This window comes from Lactuca virosa, chromosome 4, assembly GCF_052849685.1.
Source record: "Lactuca virosa cultivar CGN04683 chromosome 4, Lactuca_virosa_CGN04683_v6, whole genome shotgun sequence".
Lineage (NCBI taxonomy): Eukaryota > Viridiplantae > Streptophyta > Magnoliopsida > Asterales > Asteraceae > Lactuca > Lactuca virosa.
This window is the reverse complement of record NC_136429.1, coordinates 264,982,287-264,995,979: the sequence shown is the minus strand read 5'-3', so window position 1 is coordinate 264,995,979 and position 13,693 is coordinate 264,982,287.

The window sequence follows — 13,693 nt, the reverse complement described above, 5'->3', positions numbered from 1 at the left end:
TTCCGCCGTCTGGTTTGGGGTGTGACAGGTTAGGGAAGGAGCCCAGCAGAAAGGAGTCGGGCTTTGCCGTGTCAGACAGAGGAGGTCAGGACTCCAGCACGAGACATTGCGGGGATGTTATATGTTGCTTTCTTCATGGTTTTATCAGTATGTACATTATTCTGGAATCTTGCATCCGTGGGGGTAAATGTATATATGAGTTATTTATCTACTTATGTTTGGGTTTATGTCTTCAGGAAGTGTTATATGCCATTTGCATACCATTAATCGTTAGTGGATTAGTAAGGGGTCGTATCTTGTATAAGCGAGTTCCAAGTGTTCGGTTGATATTTTGGGTTGAGTTCGAGATCGGCTCAGGGGTATTGTGTGGAAGGTTTGTGGTCAGGGTTCAGCAGGGTGGCTTTCCATCATTGTCAGGGTTCGGTGAGTTCAGTCGTTGTGCCTAGGTTGGGCTTTTGGAAGCGCCAAGAGAAGTGGTCTAATGCTGAATTTTGCTCTGAGCACCGGATAATTGGACTTCAAGATTTGAGTGCGGTATCATTTCAAGGCATCTGGAGTTATCAGTATTGCTGGGATTCAGAAAGTTTTCATCTATTCTTCAGGGTTTGTATGGTCTTTTAGGTTTGGCTAGTAATGGATCGCTAGCACTAGTAAGCGTAGGTAGTCAACCGTTTAATTATTAGAGAGTAAGAAGGATTAGAAATCCCTCAATTCTCATGTGCCGTGAAGACTTAGTCGAATCTAAGTGGGGGAGAATCGATCAGGTATTCAGGAAGCAAAAATATGTGTGAAACTAGGATGAGTTTCGCATCCCCGTCTGGGAAGAAGGCGGTCGAGTGGCCGTTTAGATTGAGGATTGTGTGAGTTGGGAGTTCGGGAAACTTTCCAACATTTGGTTCATGTTTTTATTGGCATCGGATAGCGGGTTTCGAGGACTCAGGTTGGGGTTCCAATCATATTTAAGTTCAGTTGGGAGTGGGTCAGGCGCATGTTAGCATCTGTATGGTGTTCGGGCAGATAGATTAGCAGTAAGGCAGTGGGCGGAAGGTGTGGCAGCGTGGAAGTGTTGTAACACTTCGGGGTAGCCGTAGCATTCACTAGCTAGCAGTTAGCATGGAAGTGTTGTAAGACTGCGGGGGTAGTCGTAGCATTCACTAGCTAGGAGTTAGTGTGGAAGTGTTGTAAGACTACGGGGGTAGCTGTAACATTCACTAGTGGTCAGTCAGAGTGGGAAGTGTCGTAAGACTGCGGGGGTAGCCGTAGCATTCACTAGTGGTCAGTCAGTGTGGGAAGTGTTGTAACACTGCAGGGTAGCCGTAGCATACACTAGCGGCCAGATAGTATTGGAAGTGATGTAAGACTGCGGGGTCGCCGTACCATTTACAAATTATTTCAGATGATTTAGGCCACAATGTAATTGGAATCAGGGAATAGTAGGTCGTTGGAGACCGGGTATGAGGTAAGACCACAGTTGGTTTCGTAGCATTCAACTTAGCACTGGGTTTGGTGCTGATAGGGTTCGAGTAGCTATTGTCGGCTGAAGTTTTCTTTTGAAAATCGCGTGGGGTGACTGTGAGGGTGTTCTTGACTCAGAAACCGGGCGGGAATCCAATATTCCAGATAGTTGGCGGATAAGTTGTGATCAGGGAGGTATCGGTTCTTTTGGAAAGTAGATAAGAGGCAGCATGATGTTTCGGGCAAAAGTAGTGATTCGAGGATTCTTGTGTGTGGGACAGCTTGTTGATCGAAAGTGCTAAGTCACTTACAGTTGGATTAAATAATTTTAGAGTAGATGATTTGATCCTGTTGTGCAGCTCTTGTCTGAGTCTAACCGTTCCAGGTACGAGTTTCCTACTTGAAGGATTATCTTAGCCTTGGTCAAGTATAAGTGATCTGTAGGGATAACTGGTCAGTGATTCTGTTATCTAGAGATAACCTCAAGTTATCAGAAGTTGAGTAGTCAATTGGGAGATCAGTGGACTGGATTCAACAAGAATGATTCATTATGGGCAGTTTGTCAGGGAGTCAGACCATCTCGAGACTTCAGATTTCAGATTGAGTAAATGTGATCATGTTGTAAAGAACCCGTTCATCTACAGGTTGTAGAGCCCTGCGAGGGTTGGTTTCGGTTGTCTTGGGAAGGTAGGGGTATGCTCGGGATCGTGACTGTGTTGCTCAAGTTGTGGTGTGTTAGGGATGGTAAGGAATGATTTCAAGGATGAAATCTAATTTAAGTGAGGGAGATTTGTAATATTCCGTTCGAAATTAAATAGATAATTAACCCTGAACCCCGAGCTGTATATTATATTTTATTATAGCCCTAAATCCGTAATAACTTAACAGGATGTTGGTTTCGGGGAGTTAAATGATATAATTTGGATTTTGGGGGTTAAAAGTGTAAATTTCGGATTAGTTTTGTAATTAATAAAGTAAATAAGTGAGATTTATTAATATCAATAAATGGTATATATATTTAAGTCGAGGGTCCACATAGTAATTATAGGAAACTTCTTTTGAAGAGGGAATCAAGCCTGGGGGAAAAGTTGTCATAGCGCCAAACCTCAAGGGTCACTTTTGCCAATTTTTGAAATTAGTTCCATGTTTCCCCCTGATATCCGACAAGAGTGAATGGAGCTTCGCAGAGGGCTTATTGTCGTGACCTGCATCAGAATTTGCTACCCTTCGATCGTGCACCATTTTTCTTAAATGGAGCCCTGATTGTGATTGTGTGCGTAGTGTGTGTGTGTGTGTGTGCAGTAAAAGAGAGAGAGAGAGAGAGAGAGAGAGATTAGAATGGAGCTTTCTAGTAACTTTTCCGATCAATAGCTCCGGTAGCTGTGATCTCGTTGGTGAATCAAGAGAAGAGAAACGAGATTAGGGGGCGGGGGGAGCCGCGATCTATCAACTTGAAGGGAGTGATTAAAAGCAGTAGCCATTCTATTCTTTTCTAAATCGAGGGCTTAGAGTTGTTATAGCGATGTTCAGGAAGATTTCGAGTTATGGTGATGTTCTAGATCGAGCCTGGTTCCGGCGAGCTATATCACCGATGGTAGCGCTTAAAGCCATCAATGGCAATGATGACCATCAGAGTGCTTGATCTACGTCTTGCTCTTGAAGAAATCATTGTTGGTGCCTTCAAAGAATCAAGAAATAGGAGATGGATTATATAGCCCCGCTTCTCTCCGAAGACGATGAGGGAGGCTGCTGAGTGCTTCCGACAAACGATTATTGTGTGCCGGAGATGGGAGCTTCGCCAGAGGTGAAGCTATCGCTGGAGTGGAAGTATGGAATCGATCAAGGAGGAAGGCGCTGATTGGCATAGAAGCTGGAAGCGATGAAGGTACCGACTCCTTTAACTCCCATGTTTGGATACTTAGGTTTGATCTCTAATGGGCGAAAGAATCATTTTGGGCTGGTAAATCAATTGGACTGAAAGATGAGGCTATCTAGTATTGGACTCGGAATTTGAGTTGCACTAGCAAAACTTTATTTTGGGCTGATTATATATCATTTATCATGTGATTAATTACTATGACAATTAGATGGACCATATTTAATTAAATATGGTTAGCTGTAATTACTTACATGAACATGGTTATTCGATGTAGATCGGATAATATTAGGATGTTTGGATGGGCTTTAGTGTAAGGCCAATGTGAGGGGTTTGGACCCAGTTTGGAAATTTGGGCCATATGTTGGGCTTTGGTTTGGGATCCAGCTAGGTTGGGGTTACAGTAGTCTTTTTACCCCAAGCATGGACTTATGGTTATGTATTGGAACCCAATTATTAATTCGGTGTTGTTTTGATGTTGATAGTTCGGGAATCTATCACCAACAGGTAGAGTTTTATCCACGGGACTTTAGCAGTGCGAGGTGAGTTACCTTCTCGGTATCAGTGGGTCGAAGGGGTGAAATATACCCAATACCGGTTGAATTTGTGATAATTGTCTGGTATGCCACTTTCTGTTGCGACTTATATGCTTGTATGCTATGATATTATGTGGTAGTGGTAGGGAGGGGTGAAATAGACCCCATAACCGGTTGAAAGAGACCAAAGGGGTAGTCCAGCACCCAGATATTCTATGTAGTATGTGATTTATGTGCTAGGATAATATGTGGTAGTGGTAGGGGTGAAATAGACCCCGTAACCGGTTGAAAGAGACAGAAGGGGTACGCCAGCACCCAGATATGCTTGGCAGTACGGGTTGAAAGAGACCGGAGGGGTTCAGACATACCAAGTACCGGTTGAAAGAGACCGAAGGGGTTGAGACATACCCAGTACCGGTTTATAGAGACCGAAGGGGTGAAATATACCCAGTACCGGTTGAAAGAGACCGAAGGGGCTGTAAGCACCCAAATATGATTGATTGTTATGTATGTATGGTATGTGGTATGAGGGGGGAACTCACTAAGCTTCTTGCTTACGGTTTTCAGTTTTGGCTTTCAGGTACTTCTTCTTCAAAAGGAAAGGAGCCGACATGAATGCAACGTATCACACTATGATTTTCCGCACATGAGATCTTTGGGAGTTGTACTCTGATGTTGTTTTCTTATGACATGTTTTGGATATATGTTTTGATTATGTTATGGGATGACACTATTGATGTTTTCAGACTACTCGTTTTTTATAATTACGTAATTAAATAGGAAATTTTTGGTCATGAATTTTGGGATGTTATATATATATATATATATATATATATATATATATATATATATATATATATATATATATATATATATATATGGTCCGGATCCGGTAGGAAACTAAAAATTGGAAAGAACCGCAATGATTATTCTTTACCAATCATTTCGTTAAGGACACAAACGTCAAACTCATTTACTTGGTCGTGACGCGTTCGCACGTGACGCACGTCAATGGAACGTAATACGACATCGAGAGAATAATTATGTGCGACGAACATCCATAGAACGTTATTTGAATAGGTTTTTATTTTATTTTTTCGTTTATTTGGGTTTATTTTATTTTATTTTTTTAATTTTCATTAAGAAATATTAAAAAAAATTAAATATATATATGCTCGGTTTTAACGTTATTATTATTATTATTATTATTATTATTATTATTATTATTATTATTATTATTATTATTTTATGTTTTTCGTTTTTTTTTATTTTTTTCGTTTTTAAATTATTTTTCTTTTTTCATTTTTTTTTCAAGTAGAGTTTTTTTTTTCTTTATTTTAGTTTTTATTTTTTATTATTATTTTTTTTTTAAACTAAATATCGGTTTCAGTTTTTTTAATGTTTAACAATTATAAAATTTTAAAAAAGAAGAATATTAAGGATCATAATATTTTCCGTTCATACTTTTTTTAAATCACATTATTTTTAGATTATAAAAGTTTGAATCAAATTATTTTGAATCATAGTATTTTGAATTATAACGATATTATTTATCATACAGTTTTTGATCATATTAGTTTGGATCATATTAATTTGGATCATAATATATTGAATTAAATAAAGTTTTTGTTCAATACAACATTTTGATCATTATATTTTTCGAATCATTTAATTTTGAATCATAAAATATATAATAAGTAAGGATTATTAAATATTTGAATCAAAATATTTTTAGATCATAACAAGTTAAAGATCATAAACATATTGAATCATAATATTTTTGAATCATAAATATTTTGAATCATCTCTATTTAGATCATATTATGTTGTTAAAAATTCTTATTTTACAAAGTCACTAAAATAGTGGGTAGAAGTATTTCTTATTTTTTAAAACATCTTATTTTTTAAAAATTATGTTTACAAAGTCATTAGAATAGTGGGTAGAAGTATTCCTTAAATTTTCAGAATTTTTGGAGAATTTTTTTTTCTGGTTTTTTTATAAATATAAAAAATAAAAAATAATTTTTGTTTTCAAATTTTCATTCTTGTGCTCATTTTCTATAGAATTAAATTTTAAGAACTTTTGTTCTTTCAGAATTTTTTTTTCAAAGAAAATAAAAATTTATGGCCACAAAACAAAATGGGTAGAAAAAAAAAAGAACTCCAGCCAATGAGGGGCTGAACTTTTTTCTAGATCCACTGATATATATATATATATATATATATATATATATATATATATATATATATATATATATATATATATATATATATATATATATATATATATATATGTGTGTGTATGTGTGTGTGTGTGTGTGTGTGTGGGGGGGGGGTGCGTATTAGAATTATGGTGAGCACCATGCTTTATTTTTCTTTTAGAATTATAGTAAAAATAGAACAATAATAAAAAATTAGGAAAAGGGTATTTTACTTATTTTATGTGGGTTAGGGACCTACAACACAAAAAGTGCATCCACAAGGACCATTTTTGTTAATAGAAATTAACAAGGAATAAATTTGTGACCTTTGGTAACCCATATGGATCATATATGTAATTTTATTTTCTCAAAATAATCAAATGACTTAAGTCTAGAAATATTTTGAAGGTTTTTAAGAGTATTTAAAGGAAGAGTTCTGCTGCTACCTTGTTTCATTACCTGGGTCTACAAATAATCAAATGACACGCTATTCTCTAGGCATGACGTGCCTCTCGAGATTCTATAAATATAACTTCATTTTATTCATTTTTCGAAAACCTTTCTCTCTGCTACTTTTTCCCGTAACCCCGAGAGCTGACCTTCAGAGTTCCAAAATATTCATAGCGAGGTTTTAAGGTGATAGAAGGCCCTAAATAAGAAGTATTCAGCGATGAAGTTCTATTTACGCAGTTTCCAAGTTTCCCTAGAATACCCTGTAAGTTGAGTTGCACTTACTACGCTTTAAGTGTAACTTATATTTATGTCAATTTTCGTTAATATGAACCAATAAATAAGATTTATCATTAATTCCAATTATAGTATTGATCGATCTACTTAACGGAGTGATGTCTACGCAAAGTCTTAGTAAGGTGTTTCAAGTGGATTTTCCAAAAAGTACATCTATATTCCAAACGACACCTACCTCTAATATGATCTTATCTGGTCATTCCTTATTTCCTAGAAATTTGTATTCTTTTGAATTACTGAGGAATGTAAGACATTATTATTATTATAGTCTCGAATAATATAATCAAAGACTGAAACTTAGTAATAATTGTATGTAAGTCATTTAAAAGAGAAAGCTAAAGTATTGGGCGAAGAACTAACTTTCCCACGAACCATCAACCTTTAAATAATGTGAGTGCATAACTACTTTCATCTACATATAGAAACAACAGTGTTTCAGTGCTTAAATACCAAATTTGCTTATTACTCGTACTTATAAATAATTGTGTTAGGTAAAGTAGCATGATAAGATTGTGATTGATTTAAATTGAAATGTTGGAATAATTGACTATTCTATTTTCATATTTAATTTATATTGGGTAATGAAAGATTGGGAAAGATAAAATATTGGTGTGAGGCAATCACCAATATTGTACTACTAATAATAGTCATCTAGTAGAGTATAAATGACGACCACTTACTATTCTAGACACTCTTGTAGAATGCCAACAAACTCGCAATCTGTAGGTGTTGATGAATCATACTTATCCGGGAGAAATGATTGAGTATTCATTCAAGTACTCTATCCCACCGAGTGATTTAAGAGATTATGGTTGATAGTGTAATAAACATTAGTTAGTCTTGTAATAACTCGGTTATGTTTATCTAGGCTAACCCTATATATAATTGTCCACTTTGTGAATTTAATTGATTCAAAGATAATGATAAGAATGTAATAACAATGCTTATCTTACAAAAGTAGCAGAAATTAAATACAAACTTCTAGTAGATGATGGAATTGAAGCCTTAATCTCCATATCTTCGGTAATTAAAATCTAAATGTTATGATCTGTATATGAAACTCAGTATCTATCTATATCTATCTATATATATTTATATATATATATATATATATATATATATATATATATATATATATATATACATACATATATATATATATATATATATATCTACATATCCTTTAATAGAAAGCATTTTTCTAAGCACCACATTGATATGAAACTCCTTTGTCTTTTCATATTCTCAAATGACTTTTCAAATGTCTATTAATAATTATAAGTAATTGATTTAGCATTAAACACCAAACATGCTATATAAACTCTTACATGTAAGAAGGATGTTACCAGAAAATGAAAAGAAAAAATTTCAATAGACGCAATTCTTTTAGAACATATCAGCAGTGATGGAGTCCCTAAAAGAGCTCTACAAGTTAAGGTTGTTGATGAATGTATCATTTTTTACTCATACTTTGATCGTGTTAGATTTTTTTTCCAGTAGTGGTGTGCAATTCGAGTTATGGTTTGCAATTGTCGAAGTTACATGTGAGAACATCATCATTAGCATATTTGTTTTTATCTCTTCGTTTTTGTTATGAATATTTCAATATGCTTTGTTTTTTCTTAGATTTTTGTTTCCTTTTATATTTACATTTGTACATATATAAAAGTTTGTTTGAACCACATATTGTAATTGATTAAAGTAATATATGTTAATTATATTGACATGTTCATAATTTGTATCATAAAAGCTTAATTTCAAGTCCATCGTTATACCAACTCATCCACATATTATATTAACTGGCCTAAAATGAGAAGTTTACAAGCTTAAAAAAGCTTCTATTAATAATTAGTTTAATGTTATTATTAATTTTTTATTATATGCCATAAAAGGCAGCAAACATGTCATAATAATTTTTTATATCAACTTCGTATAAATATAATTATTTCAAAGTTAATAATAGCGATATGATATTTTAATAGCGTGTATGTATGTATGTGTCTCTTTCTGTGTGTGTGTCTCTCTCTCTCTCTCTCTCTCTCTATATATATATATATATATATATATATATATATATATATATATATATATATATATATATATTCTGCCCAACGCGGGAAATTTACTTAAATTAAATTCATTTGAAATTCTCTCAACAAAAAAATAGTTTTCTAATTTTTGTATATTTATGATTTCAAATATAAAGTTATTAGTGCTTACAACATAAAAGTTTTTGTAACTTATGGTTAGTAATTGATAGTGACTTTTTATTTTCCTCTAATTTATATACATTGTATCCGTATTAATAATATATAATAAGTTTTCTCATAAACAATCACATGTTTTAAGATATTTGTGATTAAAATATGAAGAGTTGAAAAAAAAGTGTTTTGCCGTATAATAGTTATTACTATTTGGATTTTTCTTGGAACAATAAGTATTCTCTCATAATTACTTTAATGTTATTAATAATTTTTTATTGTATGCCTCAAAAGGCAACAAACAGGTTATAATGAGTTTTTATATCAACTTCGTATAAATATAATTATCTCAAAGTTAATAATAGCGATATGATTATTTTAATAGCGTGTATGTATGTATGTGTATGTGTGTGTGTCTATATATATATATATATATATATATATATATATATATATATATATATATATATATATATATATATATATATATATATATATATATATATATATATATTAGAACGACAAATCTACACTACTCTTAAACTACTCCTAATACCACCTATGTCTCAAATGAGACTTGAACCCTCAACCTCTAGGAGGGAGGGCAACACCGGTACCGCTGGGCTAGAAGCCTTTTGGTGTGTGTGTGTGTATGTGTGTGTGTATATATATATATATATATATATATATATATATATATATATATATATATATATATATATATATATATATATATATATATATATATATTGCGCATTGCGGGAAATTTACTAAAATCAAATTAACTTGAACTTCTCACAACAACAAAACAGTTTTCTATTTTTGAATACTTATGATTTCAAATATAAAGTTATTAATCACTACAACTCAAAACTCAAAAGTTTGTGCAACTTATGGTTAGTTTTATTTTCCTCTCAATTATATATATTGTATCCGTATTAGTAATATATAAATAAGTTTTCTCACAAACAATCACGTGTTTGAAGATATTTGTGATTAAAATATGAAGAGTTGAAAAAAAAAGTGTTTTGCCGCATCATCGTTATTAATAAGCGGATTTTTCTTGGAACACTATATATATATATATATATATATATATATATATATATATATATATATATATATATATATATATATATATATATATTGTGTCTTCTATATATTTTTTGTATGATTTATCAATGTTTAATAATGTTTTTTTTATAAATGTTATAGTAGATATTGTAGTGTTTTTATGTTATTAAAAGTTGTTGTATTTATTTTTTTTTTCATATATTTGATATTGATTAAATTCATAAATTAACATATAATTTATATACAATTTACAAACCTTAAAATGGTCAATAAAATCATCAATTATTTATTTTTTATACTATTTCTTATTCGTTATATATATAAATCAATATATGTCTTATATACATTTATTAACATTGTTTTTTCATTTATAAATATTAAATCATATTTTATAGAATTAGGAGAATGATTAAATAATTGTGTGGATTTGTGTGTTTGCCGTTAAAAAAACTATATAAATATATTCTTGCGCAACGTACGATGATTCATTTACTCATCTCTAATAAATGAAGGTTTTTTTTGCCACTTGTAACACTCTCATTCAATTTGTCAAATGTCATTTTGTGGTTATTTTGAATTAATTTTTTACCACATGTCATTTTATAAGTTTTCTTTTTTATTAAATTCTCTATAATATTTTAATGTAATAATTGCAATAAATGTAGTAATAAATTGATATGAATTTCATTAATCAACTTACCTTTTAATTTCAAGATTATCACAATTAAAGCTCATTAGTTTCTTTTATTTATTTAAGTTATTTGTTTAAATTTAAAAGATAATAAATATTCATCTAGTATACTTATACAAGAGACATTTTTACTTGCACCATATGTATTTGAAACATCTATGACTTTTCAATTTCTTTCTAATAATTGTTATAAATGGGTTAATATTGTTAAATTAATGCAAAAACTAAATTTTAATCATAAATTAACTAAACTACAATATTAAAATATCATATTTTACTTCTATTTATTAAATTATGACTCTAACTTTTTAATATATTATAGTTAACTTATTAGTTTAAATATATTATCGTATGTGACCAATTCTAATTTTAAAGTCCTAACTTTTTTATAATTTATGATTTTATGCAAAATAATTAAATTATTAATTTCAATATAATGTTAAACGGTTAACTTAAATCTAAATTTCAGTTAAACTTGCAAAAAATCGAGAGACTATTTTATAAATAGTTAAAAGTTATAAATTATAGTATTAAACCTAAATTATAATCCTAAATTAACAAAAAAAACCATGAAACTATTTTTTATAATCATTAAGAATTTTCAAATAAGTACCTTAAAAATAACTTACAATAAGAATAGTTAAAAGTAATATTATATAAAAAACTTATAATGTTATCTTTAAAAACAAAAACAATGATTGTTGTTTTAAATAATTACAATCAAAGAAACTAACAATATCCATTAAATAAATTTTCAAAAGTTAAATTTCTGAAACCAAATTAAAATATCAACCATTGTTTTTGTTTTTAAATGTAAGAATATAAATTTTGTATATAATGTTAATTTTAACTATTATTGTTGTAAGTTATTTAAAATAACGTATTTGAAAACTGTTAATTAATTTAATTTGGTTTCAAAATTTTAAATTTTAAAAAATTTATTTGATGATTATTGTTAGTTTTTTTATTGTAATTATATATATTTAAAACAACAAACATTATTTTTGCTTTTAAAGATAACATTATTATTTTTTATATAATATTACTTTTAACTATTCTTATTGTAAGTTATTTTTTAGATACTTATTTGAAAATTCTTAATCATTATAAAAAATATTTTCATGTTTTTTTTTCTGTTAATTTAGGATTACAATTTAGATTTAACACTATAATTTATAACTTTTAACTATTTATAAAATAGTCTCTTAATTTTTTTTTAAGTTTAACTGAAATTTTAATTTAAGTTAATTGTTTAACATTATATTGAAATTAATAATTTAACTATTTTGCAAAAATCATAAACTATACAAAAGTTACGACTTTAAAATGACAATTGTTTACATACAACAACATATCTAAATTAATAAGTTAACTATAATATGTTAAGAAGTTAAAACCATAATTTTAATATAGAAGTAAAATATGATATTTTAATATTCTAGTTTAGCTAATTTATAATTAGAATTTAGTTTTTTCATGAGTTGAACATTATTAACAAATTTATAATAATTATTAGAAAAAAATTGAAAAGTCATGGAGGTTTCAAATGCATTTGGCACAAGTAAAAATGACTTTTACTTGTGCCAAATGCATTTGAAACCTCCATGACTTTTCAATTTTTTTCTAATAATTATTATAAATTTGTTAATAATGTTCAACTCATGAAAAAACTAAATTCTAATTATAAATTAGCTAAACTAGAATATTAAAATATCATATTTTACTTCTATTTATAAAATTATGGCTTTAACTTCTTAACATATTATAGTTAACTTATTAGTTTAGATATGTTGTATGTGAACAATTGTCATTTTAAAGTCACAACTTTTGTATAGTTTATGATTTTTGCAAAATAGCTAAATTATTAATTTCAATATAATGTTAAACAGTTAACTTAAATTAAAATTTCAGTTAAACTTAAAAAAAATTAAGAGACTATTTTATAAATAGTTAAAAGTTATAAATTATAGTGTTAAATCTAAATTGTAATCCTAAATTAACAGAAAAAAAAACATGAAAATATTTTTTATAATGATTAAGAATTTTCAAATAAGTATCTAAAAAATAACTTACAATAAGAATAGTTAAAAGTAATATTATATAAAAAATAATAATGTTATCTTTAAAAACAAAAATAATGTTTGTTGTTTTAAATATATATAATTACAATAAAAAAAACTAACAATAATCATCAAATAAATTTTTAAAAATTTAAAATTTTGAAACCAAATTAAAATAATTAACAGTTTCCAAATACGTTATTTTAAATAACTTACAACAATAATAGTTAAAATTAACATTATATACAAAATTTATATTCTTCATTTAAAAACAAAAACAATGGTTGATATTTTAAATAATTAAAATGATAGAAATTAAAATCTTAAGCAAATAAAATATTTAAAATTAATTAAACATAACAACAACTATAAATATCATGAAACCATATATTATATTTAATTTTATTCATGAGTACCCCGCATGTAGAAGTCATTGAGACAATTGAGATTATAGAATTTTAAAAGATGTCTACATTATCAATAAATTCAAAACAAACAATGTTTATACCAACTTATTATATGATTTATTATATAAGATCTAACAATAACGTCATTGATACAATTAAAAAACATATATCTGTAAATATTTCAAATATATTGTAGTATTCTGCGCAATGCGCGAGTTTTCGCCTAGTATACTTATAAATGAGACATTTTTTCTTGCACCATATGTATTTGAAACCTCCAAAACTTTTCATTTCCATACAATTAGTAACAACCATTTAAAAGTTTTGTAATTTATATATACTTAACGGTATTTGATGAAAAAAATTGATTAAATCATGTTCATTTTTTAACTTATATATACTTAACTAGTTGTGAGACCCATGTATTACATGGGTTAAGGTCAAA